We start from the raw sequence: 26,009 nt of genomic DNA on the forward strand, positions 1-26,009 counted from the left end.
GAACTGTTGTCTACCTCGATAAGAGGATGCCACAGAGACAAGTCTTTCGAAAAACTGCTATAACCGTTGTTCTACATGTTGTCTAACAACAGTTATTCGCAGAAAAAAAATTCCCCGTCGTCTCCTAATTTGGGGCAACGGTTTTTTGGTCGACCGTTGTTTCATAGGTGTTGTGTGATTGCAAATTTCTTGTAGTGTATTGATAAGTCTCAAAATATCCTTGTCGAGAACTCTGTGAATTAACACTATTAGAGAACTCTACATGGTCTTATCGATAAGTCATAATAGAGCTTATCGAGAAGTCATTCCAGAAGTATGTAAATAAACTTATCGAGGACTCACTCGAGAACTCTAAAATGACTTGTCGATAAGTCATTTTGACTTATCAAGAACTCAGTTCTCTATACCTTTGAGTACTGTTATTCTGCCTTGTGTTAATTTTACACATTTAAGATGTAAATTAACAACTAAGCAGTTTACTTAGAATTTGAAATATTCTAAGTTAATTTTTGAGTTTTTAACAAAAATAAATATACAGAGATTCTGAATTATAAATATTTCAGAATCTCTGTATATTTATTTTTCTTAAAAACTCAAAAATTAACTTAGAATATTTCAAATTCTAAGTAAACTGCTTAGTTGTTAATTTACATCTTAAATGTGTAAACTTAACACAAGGCAGATTAACAGTTCTCTATACCTTTGAGTACTGTAATTCTGCCTTGTGTTAATTTTACACATTTAAGATGTAAATTAACAACTAAGCAGTTTACTTAGAATTTGAAATATTCTAAGTTAATTTTTGAGTTTTTAAGAAAAATAAATATACAGAGATTCTGAAATATTTATATTTCATATTTCAGTTAATTTCCAATTAAATCAAACTAGGTTGATTTATTAGAAATTAATCTACTGCAACACATTAGCTGAGTTCTTGCCTTAGGATGAAGAATTGAGCATTCCAATTTCACTCACAAGTCTAGTGAAGGTTGCTTCATCCAAAGGTTTAGTAAAAATGTCAGCTAATTGTTTCTCTGTTGGAACAAAAATGAGCTCAATGGTACCATTTACAGCATGTTCCCTGATAAAATGGTACCTAACATTAATGTGCTTTATTCTAGAATGATTAACTGGATTAGCTACTATAGATATGGCACTAGTATTGTCACACATAATAGGAATTTTGTGTAACACTAGACCATAGTCTATTAGCTGATTTCTAATCCAAAGCACCTGAGCACAACAACTTTCAGCAGCTATATATTCAGCCTCAGCTATGGAAGTTGACACATATAGTTGTTTCTTACTATACCAGGATACAAGTCTTTGACCAAGAAATTGACAACTTCCACTAGTACTTTTCCTATCAACCCTGCATCCAGCAAAATCTGCATCTGTGTATCCAACAGCTTCAAAACCAGTTCCCTTAGGATACCATAATCCCAAGTTTGGAGTTCCCTTTAAGTATCTGAAAATCCTTTTTACAGCCATCAAATGTGATTCCTTTGGATTGGCTTGAAATCTAGCACATAGACAAGTAGCAAACATGATGTATGGTCTACTAGCAGTCAAATAAAGCAATGATCCAATCGTCCCTCTGTAGATTGAAATATCCACACTCTTGCCTTTCTTGTCTTTATCCAACTTGGTTACAGTAGACATTGGTGTAGATGCAGGTGAGCTATCCATCATACCAAATTTCTTCAATAAGTCATTCACATATTTGGTTTGGCTGATGAAAATACCATCACTTCTTTGACTAACTTGAAGGCCAAGGAAGTAACTCAATTCTCCCATCATGCTCATTTTATACTCACTCTGCATTAGCCTAGAGAATCTTTGACAAAGCTTTTTATCTGTAGATCCAAAGATGATATCATCCACATAGATTTGAACTAGGATCATATCTTCACCATGCTTCTTGTAGAAGAGAGTCTTATCAATAGTACCTCTGGTAAAACCATGTTTGAGTAGAAATTCTGACAGTGTGTCATACCAGGCTCTAGGTGCATGTTTCAATCCATATAGAGCCTTGAGTAATTTGTAAACAAAGTTAGGAAATTCTGGATCTTTAAAGCCAGGTGGCTGTTGCACATAAACTTCTTCTTGTAGTTCACCATTAAGAAAAGCACTCTTGACATCCATTTGATACACCTTGAAATTTGAGTGTGCAGCAAATGCCAGAAAAATTCTTATTGCTTCTAGTCTTGTAACAGGAGCAAAATTCTCATCATAGTCAATTCCCTCTTCTTGTGAGTAGCCTTTAGCAACCAGCCTTGCTTTGTTTCTAGTAACAATTCCATTTTCATCTATTTTGTTCCTGTACACCCACTTAGTTCCAATTATGCTTCTGTTCTTTGGTGCAGGGACTAATTTCCAAACTTTGTTTCTCTCAAACTGATTCAGCTCCTCCCGCATAACACATATCCAATCAGGATCCAATAGGGCTTCTTCAGTGTTCTTGGGCTCTACTTGAGATAGAAAACATGCATGTAGGCATTCATTAGCAGTTGCACTTCTAGTTCTCACACCAGCTGAGGGATCACCAATAATAGCTTCTACTGTATGACTCCTATCCCACTTTCTAGTGTGAATCTGTTGACTAGTGCCTTCATCATTTTCTTCAGTATTACCATGACTTTCATTTCCATTCTCTCCTTCTTCCCCTGAGTTTATGCCATCAAATTCAGGTGTCTGAAGAGAGCTTTCATTCCCATGATTTTGTTCAGAGATCTCTTCATTTGTCATTTGTTGTGCCACAACTTCATATTCTTCATCAGAATCACTATCAATGGTTAGATTCTCAAATGCAAGGGCTTCAGCATCATTTACATCAAGGCATTCCAAGCCTGGACACTTGTCATCATCAAAAGTCACATCTGTGCTTTCCATAATTTTTTTTGATCAATCACATAAACTTTATAGGGGCTCCAATGAATATCCCAGAAAAATTGCTTCAAAAAATTTAGAGTCAAATTTTCCCACATATTCAGAGTTGTCTTTTAGAATATAACACTTGCTTCCAAACACGTGTAGATGCTTCACTGTAGGCTTCCTGTTAGACATGATTGAGTAAAGTGATTTGCCATGAGCTTTGTTGATGAGATATCTGTTTTGAGTGTAGCATGCAGTATTAACAGCCTCTTCCCAAAAATTAGTTGGCAACTGAGCATCTTGTAGCAAGGTTCTAGCAGCTTCAACCAATGTTCTATTTTTCCTCTCAACTACTCCATTCTGTCGAGGTGTTCTAGCTGCTGAAAATTCTTGAACAATGCCTTTGCTTTTGCAGAATTCACTTAATGTTGAGTTTCTGAATTCTGTTCCATTATCACTCCTCAATCTTTTCACACTAACTTTTACTTCAGCTTGCTTCTCAATTTTCTTGATGTGCTCAATTATAATGTTTGGAGTTTCATCTTTAGAGTACATGAACTCAACCCAAGTGTATCTTGAAAAATCATCAACCATGACAAGGGCATATTTGTTCCTTGAAATGGACAAGACATTTACTGGCCCAACAAGTCCATGTGAATAAGTTGCAGAGGTGCACTTATAGAATTCACAGATTTTGACTTGTGACTTGAACTTTTCATTTTTCCTTTCTGACAAGCTTCACAAACTTCCAGTTGAGCAAATTCCAGACTGGGCATGTCTCTCACAAGCTCCTTCTTGACTAAGGTGTTGATTGCTTTGAAATTCAAGTGAGATGGCTTCTTATGCCACAATTTGCTTTGCTCTTCTGATGCCTTGGTGTAGAAACAACACACTCCCTCCTTATTTGTTGAGTCTATGTCTGCAACAAACAAGCTTCCCTTTCTTACTCCTTTAAGAGCAATTTCACCTGTCTTTTTGCTAATAAAAGCACAATCTTTTTTGTTGAAAACAACTTGAAAACCTCTGTCTGCAAATTGACTAACACTTAGAAGATTTACTTCTAATCCAACAACTAATGCTACATCTTCAATGACAGCATTTCCAGAAACAATCTTGCCATATCCCATTGTGAATCCTTTGCTGTTGTCTCCAAAGGTCACCAAAGGGCCAGCCATCTCCTCAAATTGTGATAGCAGGGCCTTATCACCTGTCATATGCCTGGAATATCCACTATCAATGATCCATATGACCTTCTTTCCTTTGCCCTGCACACAATGAGGATTAAGTGTGTTTAGCTACCCAAGTTGTGTTGGGCACTTTCTTCTTGTTAACTGATTTTGCAGAAGTAGAATGAGAATTTTCAGATAAAATGGAATTCATAGACTGTTGAGCATTTTCCCTTTCAGATATAGAACCAATTTTTGATTCTATGAGATCAATTCTCAATTTATGGCAACTCTTCATCACTTTCATGTTACAGGGAATGTAGTCAAACTTGTCACTGAATGAATATGGATCATTAGCCTTAGCTTCATTGTACTTGCAGACTCCTTCAGGTGGATTTCTAACAATCTTTTTACAAAGATGAGTTAGGTGATTCATTGATCCACAATTCTCACACCTCTTTCTAGGAGCATCTGCAACATAAGCAAAATTATTACTTTTGTTTATCCCAATCTTTCCATTTCTATTCTTCTTTTTCTTTTTGACCTCTTCAGCTTTAATCTCCTTCACAAGCTCCTTAGTTTTTTGATTGGATTTTGGTGTTTCAACAGAGATGGAAGACTGAGTTGTCTCATCATTTTTCTTTTGCTTGTCCTCATCAGCTATCTCCTGTTTGATGATCAACTCTTCTTCACTGAAGTTCACCTCACATGCCTTGAACAAAGGTGATTCAACTTTCTTCAACATAATTGGAACATTCTCAGTTTCAGTTGATTTCCCTTTATCACTAACAGACTTCTTTTTGTTGTTCAAACCCTCATAATTAAGACCAATGGCAATGTTTGCACATGGCTTGTTCTTTTCATGATATTGGCCAACCAACTCAGAAGCATTTTTAAAGGATTTTAGCTTCACTTCATTCTTCTCCAGCCTTTCTCTCAATACTGCTTCAATTTCACTTGCACACTTTAATTTGTTCTTTAAGTATGCATTTTCTTGCTTAGCAGCATCAAGCTCAACCAGCAACAATTCAGTCTCTTGTTTTTCACTCTCAAGTTTTTCATTGACCTTTTTCAATCTTCTAACTTCCTCATTTGCAGCAACCATGCTTGTATGAATGTGGAACATTTCTGTGCTCATCTTTTCAAAAGTTTCCTTATATTGACTCACATTTAAATCAATTGTGGTAAGAGTTGGTACCTGTGATTTAGATGATGAAGAGTCTCCTTGCTCCAAGGCCATGAGTGCATAGTTTCCAACTTCTTCATCTTCATCATTATCTGAATCATCCCAGCTCTTGCCCTCAGCAATATAAGCTTTCCCTTGTTGCTTCTTTAGAAGAGCATCATACTTTGCTTCCAATTCAAGATAGGCTTTGTCTTTCTTTGCCTTCTTGGGTTTCCTACATTCTGTAGCGAAATGGCCCAATTCATCACAGTTAAAGCACCTTATGTTTGATCTGTCAACAGATCCAGTTTTGTAGCCAGTTTTGTTATCAAGAGTGTACTTCCCTTTTCCTTTCCAGCTGCTGTCTTTGTTGAAGGACTGTCCTTTGCTCTTGAAAAATCTTTGTTTCTTCACTCTAATGTTAGAGAATTTTCTAGCCAAGTAAGCCATTGATTTGTCTAGATCATCAAGCTCATCAAGAGTGTAGAACTCATCATCTTCATCCAATTCCAGTATGACTTTCTCTTTAGTGTCATTGACTCTTTTCTCACTTGTAGAAATTTCTGGAGTTTGAGATCTTTGCTCATCATTAGAGGTCTGGCCATCATTCAAAATCAGTGCACTTGAGCCATCCATTACATATCCTTGACCAGCCCTTAATGATTTCTTTTGAATCATTTCAAGTTCATAAGTTTTCAGAACCCCATAGAGCACTTCCAGTGTGATTATACTCAAGTCCCTTCCTTCTCTGATTGCAGAGATCTTTTGTTCCAAATGATCAGGGAGAGTAAGCAAAAACTTCAAATTCACTTCTTCAACATCATAAAATTTATCATGAAGCTGCAAGTCATTTATCAGCTTATTAAACCTTTCAAACACATCAGTAATACCTTCCTTTGGTTTAGCCATAAAACCCTTATACTGAGAAATCAATATCCTTCTTTGATTTAACCTAACCTCCTCAGTTCCTTCACAGAGTATCTCAATCTTTTTCTAGATCTATTTAGCAGTGTCACAGTTGAAAATGTTATTATACATTACATTGTCAAGTGACTCAATTAGTATTAGTTGCAAAACACTGTCTAGGGAAACTTTCTCTCTTTCAATATCAGTATACTCAGAGGGATCTTTGAGAGCAAAATGAGCTAGAATAACCATGTCTCCATCTGTGGTTTCCTCAACTCTAACCATAGGAGTGAAGGGCCCATTCTTGAGGATCTGAATGTAAAGGTGATTGGCCATTCTTATAAACAACAACATTTTCTTTTTCCATAAAGTGTAGTTGGCCTTATCAAAGGGAGGAATCTTGATACTACTGATTTTCTGTGTATTCATTTTTCCAAGATCTAATCTATTTACTTTCATATTTTGCTCTGATACCACTTGTTAGGTATGAATACAACACAGAGGGGGGGGGGTGAAAGTGTTTTGGCTTAAATGTTTACTTTTTTTTTGATCGACTTTGGCTTTAGCAGTTGGTTGTCATCAATAATTTTGTAGAATAGATGTTAAACATAAATAACAATACAAATATGTAAAACAAAGATCTTCAAAACTCACTTAATTTTATATTAAAAATCAAGCAGTATTTTGCTACAAAATCTCTAAATTCTTGGTTTAGAACTTAGCTTCTTTCTTGAGAGAGAATACAAGATTTTCTATCTAGATTGTTACTTCTGACTAGGGACCAGTGTTAAGTTTATAACTCAGTTAACTGCTGGTTTACACAGTGTGTAATAAACATGCTATTAACTTTCTAAACTGTCACTTGTCATTTCTATTTATAGAAAAGCAAATCTTCCATTTCTGGCTTAGCATATCTTTAGCATCCCGTGTTTACTTTAATCTTCCTCTATCAGTTAATCTTTGCCATTGATCTTGCACATCTCTCAAGCTGCTTTTTGTTGACTTGTCAATCCAGCTGTGTGAATTGTTTGTTGATTTGCAACCTTGGATATTGAACTGTTCTGCAATTCTGTACTTAGAGAAATTTCTTCACTTCGAGATCTCCAATTAAGCTGTAGAGAACTCGACATCTCGATAGGCATGTTGGCTTGTCGATATCTCTGAAATTTCATTGTTGACTTGACTTATCGATAACTCTGAGTTCTCTAGTGAATTTTGGTTTATCGATAACTCAGAGTTCTCTAATGGACTTTGGTTTATCGGTAACTCAAAGTTCTCTAATGAATGTATACTTGTCGATATCTCTGAGTTCTCGAATGGGTATCTGACTTATCGATATCTCCAATAGCATTTCCTGAGTTCTCGATAGACAATTCCTAAGTTCTCGATAGGTCTTTCTGAGTTCTCAAATGACTTCTCTATAACACTAATTCTGTGACTTGTAGAGATCTTGACTTATAATGTTTTTTACCAAACAGAATTATTCAACTCCAAGCTTCTTCATAATTCTTCTGAGGCATGATCTTCTTGATCTTCTTCCAGATCGAATTCTTAGGCTTGACACTGTTTTGGGAAAAATTCTCCAGTCTGCTTCATTTACATTTTACATACATTAAGTGTTACAAGTATAAATTACATATTAAGGTTACAATACAACTTACTTAGGGTTGGCCCCAAGCTTAACTGATTGCTAATGATATTGTCAGCATCAGTAATCTTTGACATCAGATCATTGAAGATTAATGACATTGTTAGCTTCAGAAATCTTTGACATCAGATCATTGAAGATTAATGACATTGTTAGCTCTAGTAATCTTTGACATCAGATCATTGTAGATTAATGACATTGTTAGCTCCAGTAATCTTTGACATCATCTATTATATATTACAATTAATTATGTAAGCCTCCATAAATGTTTAACATGCACGCATTCTTCTAGTCGGACTTACTTCCCCATTGCTTTGTTATATCATGATGTTTGATTGGTCTTTGGATCCTTAAATAAGTGTACAACAGTCAAGTGAAAGGACTCTAAATTCTGGTCTCGATACAGTGGCTTGCTAACATTTCTGAAGGCCTAGGTAATTAATATTAATTTTCTAGAATCTTAAAGCTTCTTATTTATTAGAATACGATTTGTAATTAATGTTTACTTCCCTTCAAACTAAAATTTTAAGATGCTAGCAGCTTAAATTAATTCTCAGGTGAAAGTAAGTTATGGTAAAATTAAAATTTCAGATCCTGCTAATAGCTTCCTGGTGACATCTAATGTTTCATCAATTATGTGTCTTATTTTATTTCATTTCAGAAAGCTTTGGAAGCTCCAATAATTTTAAATCTTAACACTAACAAATGTTTCTCTGGACCTTATGATCTCTCTCTCTCTCTCTCTCACACACACACTAGTCAAGGAGAAGGTAAGTTATAAGTGTCAATGCATTTAATATATTTATTCGTATGACTTATGTCGAACAACTCTATTATATATTATATGAGTGCCCTATAAATAATAGTATGCTTTGATTTATTTTTTTTTTAAAATGGAAACATGACAAAGTCTCCTGGTGCTCAGTCTGCACTTCGTGCACTTGCTCGTTCAGGAATGAAAATTGGTCGCATTGGTAATTTTTTTCCCCTGATTAGCTTATGAACTTGGAAATGAGTAGACTATAGCCATGTAAGGAGTTGATAATTGACTTTCTATTTGCCTTTTTTCAGAGGATGTTACTCCAATCTCCGCTGTTAGCACTCGCAGAAGGAGTGGTTGAAGAGGAAGGAGGCTGTGAGTTCTGGTATAGCAGCGCAGAGCAAGTTGCTTTTGCTTTTAGTACTTAAAAAATTAGTATAGTATGAGTTGGCTAATGGAATGCTTGTATTTTATTTAAAATGTATGTATAGTATGGTACGAGTAATATTTTGGTATTAGACTTGTAATTTGGATGAGTACCTTTATGTTTCTGTTTGAATGTTTTTTGTTGGGATGTTGCATTGTTTTGGTTACCTGTGGCTGTAAATAGTACCATGATGGCATGCAATTTACGGAACATTAACATCACAATGGTACATGTATATCGATGTAAAAAATGTACAAAAGACATCATACAAAATAATATTAAATGAAAAAGAACTAAAAAAACCAATATGAAATAGTCATTTGACATCGGTTTTGAAAAAAACTCAATGTATTTTAAGTCAAATAACATCGGTTAGAGAAATTGGCTGATGTTAAACAAAAAGATTTAACATCGGTTTCGTGAAGAACACCTATGTCTTATCCATCATTTCACAACGGGGGCTAATTTCATCGATGTCTGATCAAATATTTCACATCGAAAAACTAATCTAACCGATGTCTAATCTAGCATTTTACATCGATTTATTCGAAAGAATTTTAATAAATGGCTTTTAGAGCTTGTAGGTTTCATGTTTTAATGGATAAATACCTCATAATATACTCATATTCACCTAGAAATGAAATACTATAATATAAGCTGAAATTTGTTGCAAAGACATCACATTTAATCTTAAAACCGATGTATAGCACTGTAATAGACATTGGCTCTTAACCGATGTCAAAGGCTGATGATATTTAACATCACACGCGAAGACATCAGTTCAGATTTTTTTTGACATCGGTTCAGAACCAATGTCTGATCCCATATTACTAGTAGTTATTGAACTGATCTGCAACCTTGCACTTTGAGATTGTACATCGAGATCTCCAATTTAGGTCTATAGAACACTTGACATCTCGATAAGTATGTTGGCTTATTGAGATCTCTAGTACTCTATATTTAGTTTGGCTTGTAAAGGTCTTCAGTTCTGTATAAGAGAATTTTGGCTTGTCGAGACCTCTAGTCTTCACATCTTCACTTAACTTATCGATAACTCTTAGTTCTCTAGTGGCTTCTTGACTAGTCGATTTCTCAGAGTTCTCAAGTCAAATTAACTTGTCGAAATCTCGGAGTCCTCTAGTGAATTTTAACTTGTCGATATCTCTGAGTTCTCTAGTGAATTTTGACTTATCGATTTCTCTGAGTTCTCTAGTGGAACTTGACTTATCAATAACTCAGAGTTCTCTAATGAATGTAGACTTGTCGATAACTCCGAGTTCTCTAGTGAAGAAATGACTTGTCGATATCTCCAATCTTCATGTCTTCAATTTGGCTTGTTGATATCTCATTGAGTTCTCTAGTAGCTTTCCTGACTTCTCGATAAGCGATTCTGGAGTTCTCGAATGACTTCTCTATAACATTAAATCTGTGACTTGTAGAGATCTTGACTTAGAGTATTTTTCTCCAAATAAATTTATTCAACTTCAAGCTTCTTCAAAATTCTTCAGAGGCATGATCTTCTTGATCTTCTTCCAGATAGAATCCTTAGGCTTATACTGTTTCAGGAAAAAGACTCCAGTCTGCTCCTTTGTATTTTTACATACTTTAAGTGTTACAAGTACAAAATATAGATTAAGATAACAACACAACTTACTTAGGGTTGGCCCCAAGCTTAGCTGATTACCACAAATAATATTTCATTAATCTCCTCCTTAGATCAGATGTACATTTGGCTTGCTTCATACTTTGATCAGGGACACTAATGATATTGTTATCTCCAGTGATCTTTGACATTATCACTTATATTTTATAGATCTTAACATATGTTTATTCATAGAGTTCTCTACAAGTATAAATCTTAGACTTCTTGATAACTTAGAACTGAAATAATTTAGTTTAATAAATTATTTTAATAAAATACCTTTGATATAAAATCGTTCTAATTTTAATTTGATTTATTCAAATAAAAATTGGAATAATTCAGTCCAATTAGGACAAACTGGGTATTTATTCATCATCTCGACAAGCCACTATATAGTTCTCAATAAGAGTCAAGAAAGTGACATCTCGACATGAGTTTTGTAATTCACGTGACTTCTCGATAAGCAAATCCCAATCGTTTATTCCTACTTCTCGACAAGACACTTATCGTTTTCTATTAATACTCGGACATCTCGACATAACCCCTCTTTACACTTTCGAGATCTCAATTGATCTAGTTTTTGCAAACCTTAATCGTTCTCTCTCATTTCGAGTTCTTTCTCTCTTAAATTTTTTACCCCACTCAAATTCATACACTTACAATGGCTTCAAATAGTGTTAGAGCTATTATCCCAAAGGACGGTACCAACTACTTAGCTTTCACTAATGCTAACCAAGCTCCTGATAGTTTCAAGAGCTTTGTTAAGTTTTTATCTGAGACTTACTTTGCAGATGCCTTGACTACTAATCCTATCATGTACTTGGATGTTCTCAATAACTTCTGGAATTCAGCTGTAGTTAGGATGTTATGCATGAGAATCAAGTTTTGTCTTTGGTGGTAAGTTGTTCAATTAAAGGCCAATAAGTGGAATTTGATGAGAATGATGTCAAAAAGGCACTGGGAATCCCTACTGGCAGCATGGTGGAGGTACCAACTCAACAGGAGTTAGTTGAATTTATGGATTTCATAAATTACAGTGAAAAGAGCAACCTTGCCAGCTTGAACAAGAAGTATTTGAGGAGGGAATGGTCAGTCTTGTTTGACTCAGTAGTGAGAGCTTTCACCTGCAGGAAGACTGGGTATGACAATATATCCAGTGTGGTCCAAAAGTTGGTGTTCTCCATGGCTCACAACATGCACATTAATGTGGGGCTATTGATCCTGGAAGAAGTCAGCACAAGGCTCACAATTCCTTTGGCCACTAGATGTAAGAAAATTTTCTTTCCTAGGTTTATAATGTCTACTTTAAATTATAAAGTTGTAGACATACATTTACTTAATGGTATTGATATGACTAAAATAGGCTATTTTAAATGAGTGTCCAAGATATTATTTGGTTTACTAACTATAAAGAATAAGGTACCGGTATGTCTAAAAGTCACTAACTTTATGTTATAGAGATTTATAACCTACCCATACCCTATGCCTGACATGAGGTCTAGTGATATATCTAGTATAGTTATGGCTCATGTGCCTGTGGAAGTACAAATACAGGAAAACCAACAGGAGCCTTCCACAACTGAGACCCCTTCTTCATTATCATTAGAAGCTAGGAAACCAACCACTTCATCCTCTCAACAGGTTGGAGTGAGTAAAGAAGAGAAAGAATGCACCATTGACTATATTTGATGAGAGTGGTGAGAAATCACAACTAGAGTCAAACCTGGTCAAGAAGCCAAAGAAGACAAAGAAATTTGAGCTGACCACTCATGGAGCTACCTATGTATCCTCCCAAAAGGATGTAGTCGTAAAAGAGGGCAATGAACAGACTCTAAGGGCACCTTCTCAACAAGGTGTCTCTATTGAACAAAGCACTCTGCCTAGTACAATCTATACAGAATCTGCACCCCAACTTGAGCACTCTCAAGTTAGTGAAAGAAGAAATATGGTTGGCACATACGAAGACGAGTTTCCAACACTCAATGCTAATATCACAACTCTTATATCTCAAATTTTTACTTCTTACAATGAAATACTTTAATCCTCTTCTCAAGTGTTTCCAAAATCAAGTGACACAGTTCAAGAAATTGTGATCACCACCCATGAACCACATTTAGATGGTGAGAGACTACAAGCTGGGGTAGACCTTGATGACAGTTCAAGAAACAATCTTCACAGATTGACAGGTTTGAGGGTAGTACTCCCGTGGGGGGAACTATGTAAATCCTCTCCAATTCAATTGGAGGTTTCTTAAGTAGGGACATGTTGAGCAAGATTGGAGCTGTATGTATAACTCAACAATACTGGTTTGGATAACTCAACATAAAATAAGGACTTTGAAATAATCTATGTTCCACTAGGATCAGTATAGATTGTTTAATTGGGTATATGCACAAAAGGTTTTGTTAGCTGCAGTGAAGAAGACGTCAACAGTGATCCGTATGAAGTTCATTAATATGTTCAGGCATCGGAGGAATAAGGTTGGAGTCATTCGAAGCAGTTATCAGAATTAGTGTAAAGACCTCAAGGATTCCTAGTGAAGTTGATTATATTTGGTAGGAAACTTTTTTTTTTAATCATAGGTAACCCGCAGCCGCTACCCTTCGGGTGCGCACCGGGTAAACCCTACGGGCTCACGCAATAGCCTGCAAACCACGTGAACCAAGGTAAACCGCATTTAAGCGACATGCTCTGACTCAGGAGGCATAATCATAAATTCTCCTCCCGTGGGATTCGAACCTGTGACCAAGAGGATAGTTTTCCTCTCTTTAACCAGCTGAGCCAACCCTTGCGGGCTAATTGGTAGGAAACTTAACAGTGGTTTGTATGGCTATAATACGAAGGCCTGAGCGCGGAACTAGTCATCTGTGAACCAGACCCGTGCATTAGACGTCAGTGATCCGTTAAAAGAAAACAGAGTATTATTTTTAGAAATACTGTTAAATGATTTTTGTACTCGAGAAGACTGAAAATATTTTGAGGTACAAAATCCCGGAGATTAGAAGGCTTGAAGATACAGAGGAGTACAACTCGAAAATTTACAGGAATTATTTTTAATCAATGTCTGATTTTTGATTAAATGAATAAATGAAAATTAATTCATTTATTTATTTAATTTTATATCGCAATTGATTTTAAAATAAATAAATTAATAATTGATTTATTATTAAATGAATAAATGAAATCCAAATCATTTATTTATTTAATTTAATCATTTATTTATTTAATTTAATGTCAACTTTTAATTTTGAAAAATAAATAAATTGAGGTTTGATTTTTAATTAAATAAATAAATAAATCAAATTTATTTATTTATTTAAATTAATAATTAAATGTTCAATTCATTTTATCCTGAAAATTTCCAGTCTGTTGTGCATGAATGCAGTAAGTTCAATCAATGGTTCGGTTATTGATTGGATAAAAGAAATCTTATGGCATGATAACTCTGGTGAGCGGGCGGCTCCGTCCACCGCCGTTCCTGGACCTCCTGGGTATGGATGTGGTGTAGCTGCTGGTTGGGCGCCTGCAAAACAACACCGGAAGGGGGGTTTGGCTCCCACGGCGCCTCCGGTGTAAGAATAAGAACAGGGCCTTGGAGAAGATGAAGATGTATATATGTAATATAGAGGCTGCTGTGTGTGTGTGTATGGATATGTATATATGATGGCTGTTGTGTGTTTATGAATATATGAGAGAGTGTGAATGTGCAGGGGTGAATTTTTTCCAACCCCTAAACCCTTCAGCCTTGGGGGTATATATAGCCCCAAGGTAGGGTTTAGGGGTAGTTACCTCTAAATCTGGGCCGTTGGATCTTGGGACCAGAGGACGCCTGGCTTGGGTTGATTGCTTACATGTGTCCAGGGGAGGACCACCTCCAGAGTGTCCTAACGGCCTTCTGACATGCGCCGTGCTTGTCTGGTGTATTGGTTGTTGATAGCTGTCAGTCACGTGCCCACGTACCCCTCCTTGGCGGGTTGTGGGATGTGGATGTGTTTGCTGGGACCCCCCTTCATGGTGGTCTGAGTCCAGATCCGGATCCGGGTAGGCACTAGGTCTGGGCTCCGGGTTGGATCCGGATCCAGGTCATGGGATGGGCCCGGGCCTGGTCTCTCCATTTGATTATTCTGGGAGATGGGGGGTCTTGGTCCATCGATCGAGCCTGGTATCCTTTAGATCCAAGTTAAATCCTAGCCGGGTCTCTTATATCCTATCATTTGCCCCCCACTCCCTTATGCAGATTTTCTGGATGAGGGAGTAGATTAGAATTACGTAGTTGCCTTGGAGAAAAATTTCTGCTTCTGGTTGTCCCCCAATTCGGATCTGGTGTAATAGATACCGATCCAGATTAAGGTAGAATAGTTGCTTCAGAAAAATTCTCCTGGTTGCCCCCCAATCCGGATCTGGTGTAATGGATACCAATCCGGATTAAGGTAGAATAGTTGCTTCAGAAAAATTCTCCTGGTTGCCCCCCAATCCGGATCTGGTGTAATGGATACCAATCCGGATCTGGTAGAATGGTTGCTTCAGAAAAATTCTCCTGGTTGCCCCCAATCCGGATCTGGTGTAATGGATACAAATCCGGATCTGGTAGAATGGTTGCTTCAGAAAAATTTCTGCTCCTGGTTGCCCCCCAATCCGGATAACAATGATCCGGATTATTGCTATTGATCCGGGTCCTGGGCTGTGGAATTTGAAAAGTTTGGGATTTAGAAACGGATTTGCTCATTTTCCCCCCTTCGAATTTGAATTTTGGGCAGTTACTCCCTAGAAACCCGCCCCACGATCATTGAGGGGTTTAAATGTGCTTTAATATTCGTGTATATAAAATTTAAATACATGGGCAAACCAAGGGGTTTTTTGCTTTTTGGTTTTGTAACTGCTTTGCCAGCCAACCATACCCTGCCATGTGGCAGGGGTTGTTTATTCTCCAGGGTCTATAAAAAGCCGGTTTCTTCTTTCATTTTTTCTTTTATCTCACAAAAAAGATATAAGCGAAGCCCAACAGTCTCCCTTTTCTTTCGAAGTCTTGCGTTTCTTGCCGGAGATTTCCGCCGCCGTGCCGCTGTTCCTTCTCTTTTGGTCGCGATTTGTAAGTTCTTCTCTCCCCCTTTTTAGTCTCTTTTCTTGATTCCTTTCATTTTTTCTTTAAATTGATGCATGCTCGAGTTTTATATTCCGTTCGTGATTTTGGAGTACAAATCGGCCTCTGTGGTTATATTTTGTGATTGGTGTTATTGTTTTGTGGTTTTCTTTGTTTGGATCTGTAGTTTTTGGCTTTTTTGTTATGTTTTTTGCACGGAAATTGGATTTTGTGTTCGGGTTTTCTGGGGTTTTTGATTGTGTTCTTCGTGTTCTTGATGGAAATATATGTATGTATAGTTAAAAAGGGTAGATTTTGCTATTTGATTCTTGGGTTGACTGTTTGGGGGTAAGGGTTTTGATTTTAATCCGGGTCGAGGGTATAGGATCCGGATCTGGGGGAGGTTTATTGGTAGAATTGTATGACTTAGGTTTTTTAAGCTGTTTTTGGTTGCTTTTGATCCGGGTATGGGTAATTTTAAGTTTTTGGTTGCTATGGATCTGGATCTGAGTATTTGCCACCAAGGTCCGGGTCCATGGTTGTTTTGCTATTTATTTGTAGTTAACATGATCTAGATCGTTGATGTTTTTCCGGGTTGGACTTGCATTGGTGGTCCGGATCATTAGGTTATGGTAAAACTAACATAACGTACCTGATCCAGACCCCTTAGCAAAACAAGTAAAATCTGTAGGGCCCAGGCTAACTGACCTTCATTTTAATAGGTATATGGTCCGGACCAAGGAGCGAGCTAGGAAAGTCTATAACTGCAACCCCAACTTTTCTGACGAGGAGAGTGATCCGGATTCATCTGGTAGAGAACAGATCCGGGGCGAGATGGTGAGAAAGGGGTCCGGGTCTGTGGGAACGATTACGAGCTTCCGGTTCAAGAGGCTTCCGGAGAACTCGGTTATCTTTACTCCGGACGGCCGTTGGTCCGATATTAAGTATCACTTCGTTAGGAAGCCACCCGGGTTTGAAGATAGCATTTACTATACCCGGGTCAGATATGAGAGGCACGAGGATGGCCACCCGGGCGTTTATGATCAAGGCACTCTGGAAGCAGCTTTTGCTTCATTTGGGATCAGCCGGGATCATTACCAGCTGAAGGATTTTTATGCTGAAGCTGATCCGGGTGATATGGACAAGGCAATCCGGGCTGCTTTTCAATTAACTCCTGATATCGCTTGGAGGTGGCCCGAGCCCTATGAGGGGACTTTCCATCGTCCCGCGGATGGTTTTGTTCCGGTCTGGCTGGAGCATCTAAGGTCCGGGTGGAGTCCTCGCTGCCATATTTTATTCTTAAGCACCTGTGTAAGTATGTCTACAGGATATCCCCCACACAGATAACTCCAAACGGAATTAAGTCTATGACCTGGTTCATAGCTTGCTGCAACAAGGCCGGGCTCATGCCTACCTTTAAGTTGTTCCACCAGATTTTTTATCTTTCTAGATCAAGCCAGAAGCCTTTTTACGAGATGAGGTTCCGGGCAGCGGAGTGTGGCTTTGGTCCGGGTAGGTCCAAACCGGTTATGCACCAGACCTCGTTGAAATATTGGAACGGGGAGATATTGATGTTGAAGGGGTACGATCTGGAGTTTCTCCCTTACTTTACAGCCGGGGAAGCTTAGACAAAGTTTAACCCGGAGATCTTAGAGGGGGAGGCTGTAGATCAGATTAGGAAGTTTTACGGTAGTCTCGGGTTCCAGCCGACCCGGGATACCTTTATGAACCACAAACTCCTATTTTAACTCGGCTGTAAGTTTTTCTTTGACCCTTTCTGCTCGTGATCCGGGTCCCCATCCTTGCTTGGAGATCCAGATTACATTCCTTTTTCTTTTAACTTGTAATTATTGTTGGGAAACTCTGTTTGGTCTTTGATCCGGATCAACCTCTATTTTGCTTTTTTACTTATAGCTAATTTGCATAAAACATCTTCCCATGATCCGGGCTTACTGCAGTATTTTATTTCCGGATTTGGTAGTCTTTGCATTTATATCAATCCTGTGTTGATAGTTTTCTTTTCCAATTTTTCAGGTTTTCCGCATTACAACCCTGCATCCAGAGCGATAATGTCTTCTTCGGCTTATGCAGCAGCTTTTAACTCCCTGGGATTGGCATACAAGACAACCAAAGGGGCCCCTAGGACAGGATCCAGGTCTGCGGACGCAGAGGGTGGAGCCGAGTCTTCTGACCCCCGGAATGTTGCTGATCCGGACAATGCACCCTTGGCTGAGGATCCGGACATCCAAGAAATTTCAGAAGATGATCCCTTCAAAGAAGAGGAAGTCTACCCCGGGAAAGCCTGCCCGCGGGAAAGCTGTTGTTGCGGACCGGGTCGTCTGCGATTCTGAGGGGAAGGGCCCGGACGGGGGTCTCATCAGGATAGGGACAAAGAGCTTGGTTGACCTGGCCGGGTTCATGTCTAGTATTTCTTCCCAAGATGACTATGAGGAGGTGGAGGGATACAGCATGGCTGCGGCTCTGAAAAGGGTCACCGGGCAATGGGGACATATATCCAAAATTTCCATGCCTTTGGTTCCGGATTGTGTCCCCCATTCTTTTTTTTTGTACTTAGTCGATTTCTTTTTTATTTTTTCCAGCTCAGGAGTGCCATATCTATATGCTCAGACGTTGCCTATACGGAGGTCCGGGAGGCCAACAACCGGACCAATACCGAGAAGATAAGGGCTGATACCTTGCAGGGGGAGTTGGAGGAAGCCCGGTAGGGATTCCGCGTGGTTGAGTCCGGGTTAAGCCAGAAGTTGAAAGAATCTGAGGACCGGGATGAGGGGCTTGCGAAAGAGGTGGAGAGGCTCAAGGCCGAACTTGCTGCCAAAAAAACTTGAACAAGGAGGCTATAATTGCCGAATTCAAGGCCAATGATGTTTATGATTTTGAGGTTGCTCAGGCCGGGGTTCCCGAAGTGCGCAGCAACTGGGTCGTCGCTGAGCGCCACATCAAGACCGACCCCTTGGCTTCCTGGGAGAGCTTCATCCAGGAGTTCCTTGCTGCAAAGGCCGCGGTGGAGCAGGGTCAGGGGGAACCAGAACCCTATGATGGTCCGAGCCCCAGCTTCCTCTAGATCCGGACCAACTTTGCTAAGCTTCTCGGGCCCAGCCCTTGTAATTTCTTTTTTCTAGGATTTCTCATTCTCGTACTTTGATTTGAACTATTTGTAATATTTGGATTTATTCCGGATTGAAGGCAATCCGGATTCTGCTTTAGATTTTACTTTTGTTGACTTGTACTTTCCTTCCATTGTTGAAAATATTTGCTTTTCCATCTGTAGTTTTAATTTTTATAGGCTGTCCGGATCCTTGCACAAATGCCCTTGATCCGGGCTGTGTATCAGGCCCCCGATCCGGATGGGCTTTATAACCGGATTGTTCCGGGTTTGTAGTCTTATCCGGATTTGAATTCTTGTAACATGATTTTTTCTCTTGGAATTGCTTTCAATCCGGGTATGATACCCACCCGGGTTGAAGTATTGTTTTTTGCTTTATGTACTTAGAAAATATAAGTGCATAATGGTTGTTTCTTACCCGGATTCGAATGCTTATCCGGGTTGATTTTGCTTTTAAATTTGCTTTCAATCCGGGTATAAAACCGACCTGGTTTGATGTTTGCTTGTTTGCTTTATGTACTTACAAAATATGTGCATAATGGTTGCTTGCAACCCGGATCTGAATGCTTATCCGGGTTGTTCTTTGCTCTTTTGCTTTATATAATTGTTGTTTTCAACCCGGATTCGAATTGTTATCCGGGTTGGTGTTTGCTTTTTTGCTTTATATATTTGGAGGGTTACCGAAGTACATAATGGTTGTTTGCAACCCAGATTTAAATGCTTATCCGGGTTGTTTTTTGCTTTTAACTTTGCTTTTAATCCGGGTATGTCTAATCCGGATTGGTGATTGCTCCATTTACTTAGAAATTTTCTAAGCAAATAGTGGTTGCCTTTGTTCTTTGCTTCCAACCCGGGTATGAGACCGTACCTGGGTTGTTCTTTGCTTCCATAACTGGTAATTTAAAAGTAATAACTTTCTAAGAAAGGAATTTTTTTTTCATTGATTTGCAAATTTTTTCATACAAAATGAATTATCATAGATTGATTGCTTGCCATAGGCTAAAAGTTCTGGTTGCTTTTGGTTGCTTTTTCTACTGGTAAAACTTTCGGAGCCTGAGTCCATGCCATGTATTTGGTACTTCAGACTCATCCATGTTCATGAGCTTGTATGTTCCTGGCCTTAGAACCTCCTTGACTTTATATGGGCCTTCCCACTTTGGCATTAGCTTTCCAGTGTTGGTGGGGTCTGAAGCTTCCGTATCTCGAAGGACTAGGTCTCCAACTTGAAAGTTTTTGACCCGGGACTTCTTGCTGAAGTGCTCTCTTATTTTCTATTTATACTTTTCCATTCTTGCCACTGCCTGGTCTCGGACTTCATCAATTAGCTCAATATTCGTTCTGAGCCCCTCCTCATTTGCTATCTCATCAAAGTTGATTGCTCGATGGGAGGGGGATCCTACTTCAATTGGTAGCATGGCTTCAGTTCCATAAGCCAATTTGAAGGGGGTTTCTCCTGTGCTTGTTCGGGGGCTTGTCCTATATGCCCATAGTACGTTAGGCAATTCTTCCGGCCATTTTATTTTGCTTTCCCTGAGCCTTTTCTCGATCCCCCGGAGAAGTATTCGATTTGTTACTTCAACTTGGCCATTCCCTTGAGGGTAGGCTACATATGACTTCTTGTGCCGGATACCCCGTTCTTGAAGGTAGGATTCGAATTCTGAACCAACGAATTGCGGACCATTATCTGGACCAGTACTCTCGGGATCCCGAACCTGATCAGAATGTTATCCATGAATTTGATGCAATCTTGCTGGTTTATTGTTCTCATGGCCTTTGCTTCTACCCATTTTGTCATATAATCAATTGAGACTAGTAAGTACCTGAGGTCTCCTCTGGCTCTTGGGAATGGTCCCATGATATCAATACCCCATACGGAAAATGAGATTGGTGACAAGCTGAGGAGGGTAGGACTGGGCTCATCCGGCTGACATTGCTGAATAACTGACATTCCTTGCATTTTTTCACAAAGTCTACTGAATCCTGGTGTATAGTGGGCTAGTAGTACCCTTGTCTTATGATTTTGTGAGCTAGGGCTTTTGCGGACATGTGGTCCCCGCAGATTCCTTCGTGAACTTCCATGAGGCAGTACTGTGCCTCTCCTGGGCCTATGCACTTGAGGATCGGGGAGGAGAAGGTCCGGCGATAGAGTATACCCTCTTCGATGAAGAATTTTGAAGCTTTTGCCTTTAACCTTTGAGCCTTCCCTTAATCCTCCGAGAGTTCTCCGTTCTCTAGGTAGTTAATAAATGGAGTCATCCAATTCGGGCCGTTGTCTATTTCCATGACTTCTTTAGATTCTGTGCTCGGTTTCTACAATTCTTCGAAGTAGACGGAGCAATCCAGGTCTGATGAATTTTGAACAAGTTTAGATAGTGCATCAGCTTCTGAATTCTCCTCTCTGCAGATTTGGATGACTTGGATTTTTGGTATGGAGGCGAAATAGCTTTGGACCAGAGCCTGGTACTTGGCTAGAACTGGATCCTTGGCTATGTACTCGCCATTTGTTTGCTTTACGACGATCTGGGAGTCGCTGTAGATTTTAAGGTTCTGTATCCTGAGTGTTCTTGCTAGCTTCAACCCTGCAATCAAGGCCTCGTACACTGCCTGATTGTTTGTTGCTGAGAAGCCGAAAGAGATTGCTGTTTGGATTGTGAATCCTTCTGGGCTCTTTAGTATGAGGCCAGCTCCTGATCTTTCATTGGTTGAAGAACCATCAACTTTGAGAGCCCAGGCTTCTGTTTCTTGATCTGTGTTCATCTCGGGGTCAATGCTCATGGGCTCGGGCTCTTCTTCTGGGAAATTGCATTCTATGATGAAATCAGCTAGAGCCCGGGCTTTGATTGCCGTTCGAGGAATGAAACTCAGATTGAACTGACTTAGCTCAACTGCCCAATTTACCAACCTCCCTGAGACATCTGGCTTGTGTATTATCTTCCTTAAGAGTTGATTGGTTACAACTCGTACCTCCCTTCCCTGGAAGTAGTGTCTGAGCTTCCTGGATGCTGTGACCAAGGCAAAAGCAAACTTTTCTAGACTTGGGTATCATGTCTCTGCATCTTTTATCACTTGGCTCACATAATAGACTGGTTGCTGTTTGCCATTCTCTTCCCTGATCAAGGCTGCCCCAACTGCCAGGGCCCCTGCTGACAGGTAAAGGGATAGGGGATCCCCGGGTTGAGCTTTGGTTAACACAGGGGGTTGAGTAAGGTACCTTTTGATTTCTTCGAATGCGATCTGGCACTCTGGGCTCCAATTAACTTCTCTCCTGTTGGTTGCTCCTTTTAACATGTCAAAGAAGGGTAGGCATCTTTCAGCTAGCTTGGAGATGAATCTTCTTAGTGCAGCTAGTGATCCTGCTAGCTTCTGCACATCTTTTTGTGTTCTGGGAGCCTTCATCTCTTGGATTGCCTTTATCTTTTCTGGGTTGGCTTCAATTCCTCGGTTTCTTATCATGAATCCGAGAAATTTTCCTGCCCCTACTCCGAATGTGCATTTTTCTGGATTGAGCCTGAGTGAGTATTTTCTCAAGTTTTCGAAGCATTCTTTCAGGTCTCCTATGTGCCCGGGGATGCTTGTAGACTTCGCAATCATGTCGTCGACATATGATTCTAGGTTCCTTCGAATCTGGTCCTTAAAGATTTTATTCATTGCCCTTTAATATGTTGTTCCCGCATTAGTCAATCCGAAAGGCAGCATCACATAGGCGTAGACCGCCCTGTGGGTTATGAAGGCTGTCTTTAGGATGTCTCTGGGATTCATCTTGATCTGGTTGTACCCCGAGTAGGCGTCCATGAAACTTAGCATCATGTGCCCAGAAGTTGCGTCGATCAATTGATCAATATTTGGCAAGGGGTAGGGGTCTTTGGGGCATGCACTGTTCAGGTCTGTGTAGTCGATACACATTCTCCATTTTCCGTTTGCTTTTTTCACCATTACTACATTTGCCAGCCATTCCGGGTACTTGACTTCGCATATTATTCCGGCTTTGAGTAGTTTCTCAATTTCTTTATCGACTGTTTTCTGCCTTTCTGGGGCAACATTTCTTCTCTTTTGCTTGACTGGCTTCCTCTCGGGGTTGACGTCCAAGCTATGCATCGCTATGGATTCATCCAACCCGGGCATGTCTTTTGGGGTCCAAGCGAATATGCCAGAGTACCCTTGGAGTAGAGATACCAGGTCATTTCTGAAAGTAGCCTCGAGCCCGGATCCTATCTTTATCTTTTTGGAAGGATCGCTTTTATTGATCAGAATTGTTTCCATTTCAACAGCTGCCTCTATCTTGATTGATCCATGTTTGATACCATCTGCTGGATCTGAGCCTCTGTATTCTTCTTCATATAAATCTGAGCATGGGCTGTCATCTCTTTATTGTTTCCTTCTCCAATAATTTCTGGGTTGGTGCTTGCACAGTAGGGTCGGTTTTGCCAAGGCGTAGGCCCAGTTCAATCTCTTATGTGACTTGGTTGCTTTTTGATCTTCTGAGCTTTGTTTGGTTGCTTTTGGGTCTGAGGGGGACTCTATGATCTGAACTTCTTTTCTCGCACCATCCCTCGAGTGTGGGCGATGTTTCTTAATACTTTGCTGTTTTCGGAGCACCCACAACCTTTCTCTTGTTGTCTTGATGAGTTTCAGCCATTACCAGAGCCTGGCTATAACATCTTTCAGCTACCTCATAGTCTCCCTTGATTTTTCCTACTCCTGTTGGAGTTGGGAATTTGATTTTCCAGTGTGATATGGATATGATTGCTTGGATCCTGGTTAGGGCTGAGCGCCCGATTATGCCATTGTAGGATGAAGGAGTATTGATCACGTAGAACTTTATCACATGGGTAACTTGGTTTGGGCCCGATCCGAATATGACTGGTAAATATAAGGTACCCTGGATCAGGACCAAGTTGTTCCCGAACCCATACAGAGGGTCCTCTTGGCATTCATTGGAGCGTACGCTACCAAGCCTCATTCTGTCCACAGTATGCTTGAAGAGTATGTTCACTGAAGATCCGTTATCAATCAGCATCCTTCTCACTTCGTTGTGAAAGATATCAAGTGTTACCACCAGGGCTTCGTTGTGATTCGGGTTGACCCCTTCATAATCCTTGCTGCTGAATGAGATCATCATTTCCGGGTAGGATTGAATGGAGAATACTTCATCTCCTGAGCCCGGGCTCCTAGGGGGGGAGTGTGAACCTCCTAGGACCACATTCACCACATTCTTACCTTTTCTTTGCCTTTCTTCTCTCTGATTTTTCTTCCTTGAGATGTATTGATTCAGGTTGCCTTTCTTGACTTGATCTTCAATAAAGTATTTTAAAGAGAGACAATTTTTAGTCTTGTGTCCATGGGTTTCATGATAGTCACACTGCCTGTTGTAAGGCCCGCTCTCTGGGGGAGTCTGCATTGGCTTTGGAGGATAGTAGAATGGCTTTCCCTTGATCTCCTTCAGTATCTCTTCCCGGGTCCTGTTTAGTGGTGTCCACTCTGGCTCTTGCCTAGGCTCCCTTGCCTGCCTAGGTGGTCCGGGATCACTTTTGGATTCTGTTTTAGGACCCAATCTTTGGAATATTGGGGTGTTTTGTACAACATTTGTTTGCTGGGTTTGGTTGCTTTGTTTGAACTTTTTCTCCTGATGGTAACCCCCTTTCAGTCGGTCATCAGAAGATTTGTTCCTGCTTCCTCCATTCTGAGTCATTCTCATCGCCTGGAGAACATCTGTTTCTTTTATGAACCGAGCTGCCATAGAATAAGCAGCGGCCAAGCTTTGGGGCTCTTTATTTATCAACTCCACAATATACCTCTCATTGTGTTCTGGATCCAGGTTTCTTCGAAAAATGCTTAGAGCCTCCCTTTCATCGAGATTCAAAACTTTGTTGATGGCTTCCTGGAACCTCCAAATATAGGCTGAGAGTGCTTCGTTATCATACTGGCGGATTGTCTCCAGGTGGCACATGTGCATTTCATGTGTTTTATTGGCTCTGAATCTTCTAAGGAAGGCTCCTCTGAATTCTTTCCAGGAGTGGATGCTTCTTGATGGGATTCTGCTGAACCATCTTTGAGCCCCCCTTTGAGGGTCGGGGCGAAGAATTTGGATTTCGTCAAGTCATTGTAATAGTATATCTGAGCTATCTGTTCGAAGTAGTTGAGGTGCTCTTCCGGATCCCCCAGTCCATCAAAAGAGTTGAAGTTGTAGTGTTTACGATTTTTCTGTCGAGGTATGGCTTCTAGAGAGTGGCTGAATGGCGTGAGGGTCTCCCCAACTTCCAACCCGGAATCTTTCTCCATTTTTCTCTGGAGCTCATAAGTCATGTCTTTAAGATCCTTCTGACCCCCCTCTTCGTCATCAGAAATGAGTTCGGGGGTAGGGTCCCTCCGAGTTCTTTTGCCTCTTGTTTTAGCTAGGAGCCTCTCCTCCTCCAGCTGCATTCTTTTCTGAATTTTTTGCTCCAGCTTTTCCTCTTCTTCCTTTCTTATCTGTTCTCTGATTTCTTCTAACTTTTTCTTTCTAGCTGCTTCTGTCTCCTTCTCACTAGGTTCTTTTTTATTCTTCTTTGCCTTAGCCCCAATTCAGTCGAAGACAGATCTCCTGGATTGCTGAGAGTCCCCGGACTCTTCTTGCTCATCATCTTGTTCAAATTCTATCTGAGCCCGGGCTTGTTCATCACTGTAGAGCCTGATTGCTTCAGCAAGTTCATGGCTTGTTAAGTTAGCCATATGCTCCTCTGCAACTGGAACATTGGTGTACTTGTACTGATTGAGCTCTATGACATTTCTAGCATCCCTGACCGGGGTATGCTGCGTCAGTGGTTGCTCCTGGAAGGTCTCCCTGTCTCCTCCAGGTTCTTGAACTTAACAGGGGTCTTGATCTTGAATATGGGTACTGGCGGAGGGCCTACCGGCGGTACTTTTTCCTGCTCTTTCCATTACCACAATTGTACAAACAACTGACCAAGATTTGAGGCTACAAATGTGGATCTGAGGTTGCTTTTTCAAGATTACAAAAAATTTCCAGAATAACAGCAAACAAACTTTCTGGGTTTTGCTAACAATAATGCGAAACAAGAACAACAGGCTCTTGAACATAAAAGAAAATATGCAAGCTAAAACAGTTCCGGGTTTTAAAATTACCAAGACTATCAAACCCCAAGTTTCAAGACTATTAAGATTATCAAACCCTAAACAACCAAAACTTAACAAACAAGAGCGGGCTCACACAAACGTGG

This window comes from Apium graveolens, chromosome 2 (assembly GCF_009905375.1).
Source record: "Apium graveolens cultivar Ventura chromosome 2, ASM990537v1, whole genome shotgun sequence".
NCBI lineage: Eukaryota > Viridiplantae > Streptophyta > Magnoliopsida > Apiales > Apiaceae > Apium > Apium graveolens.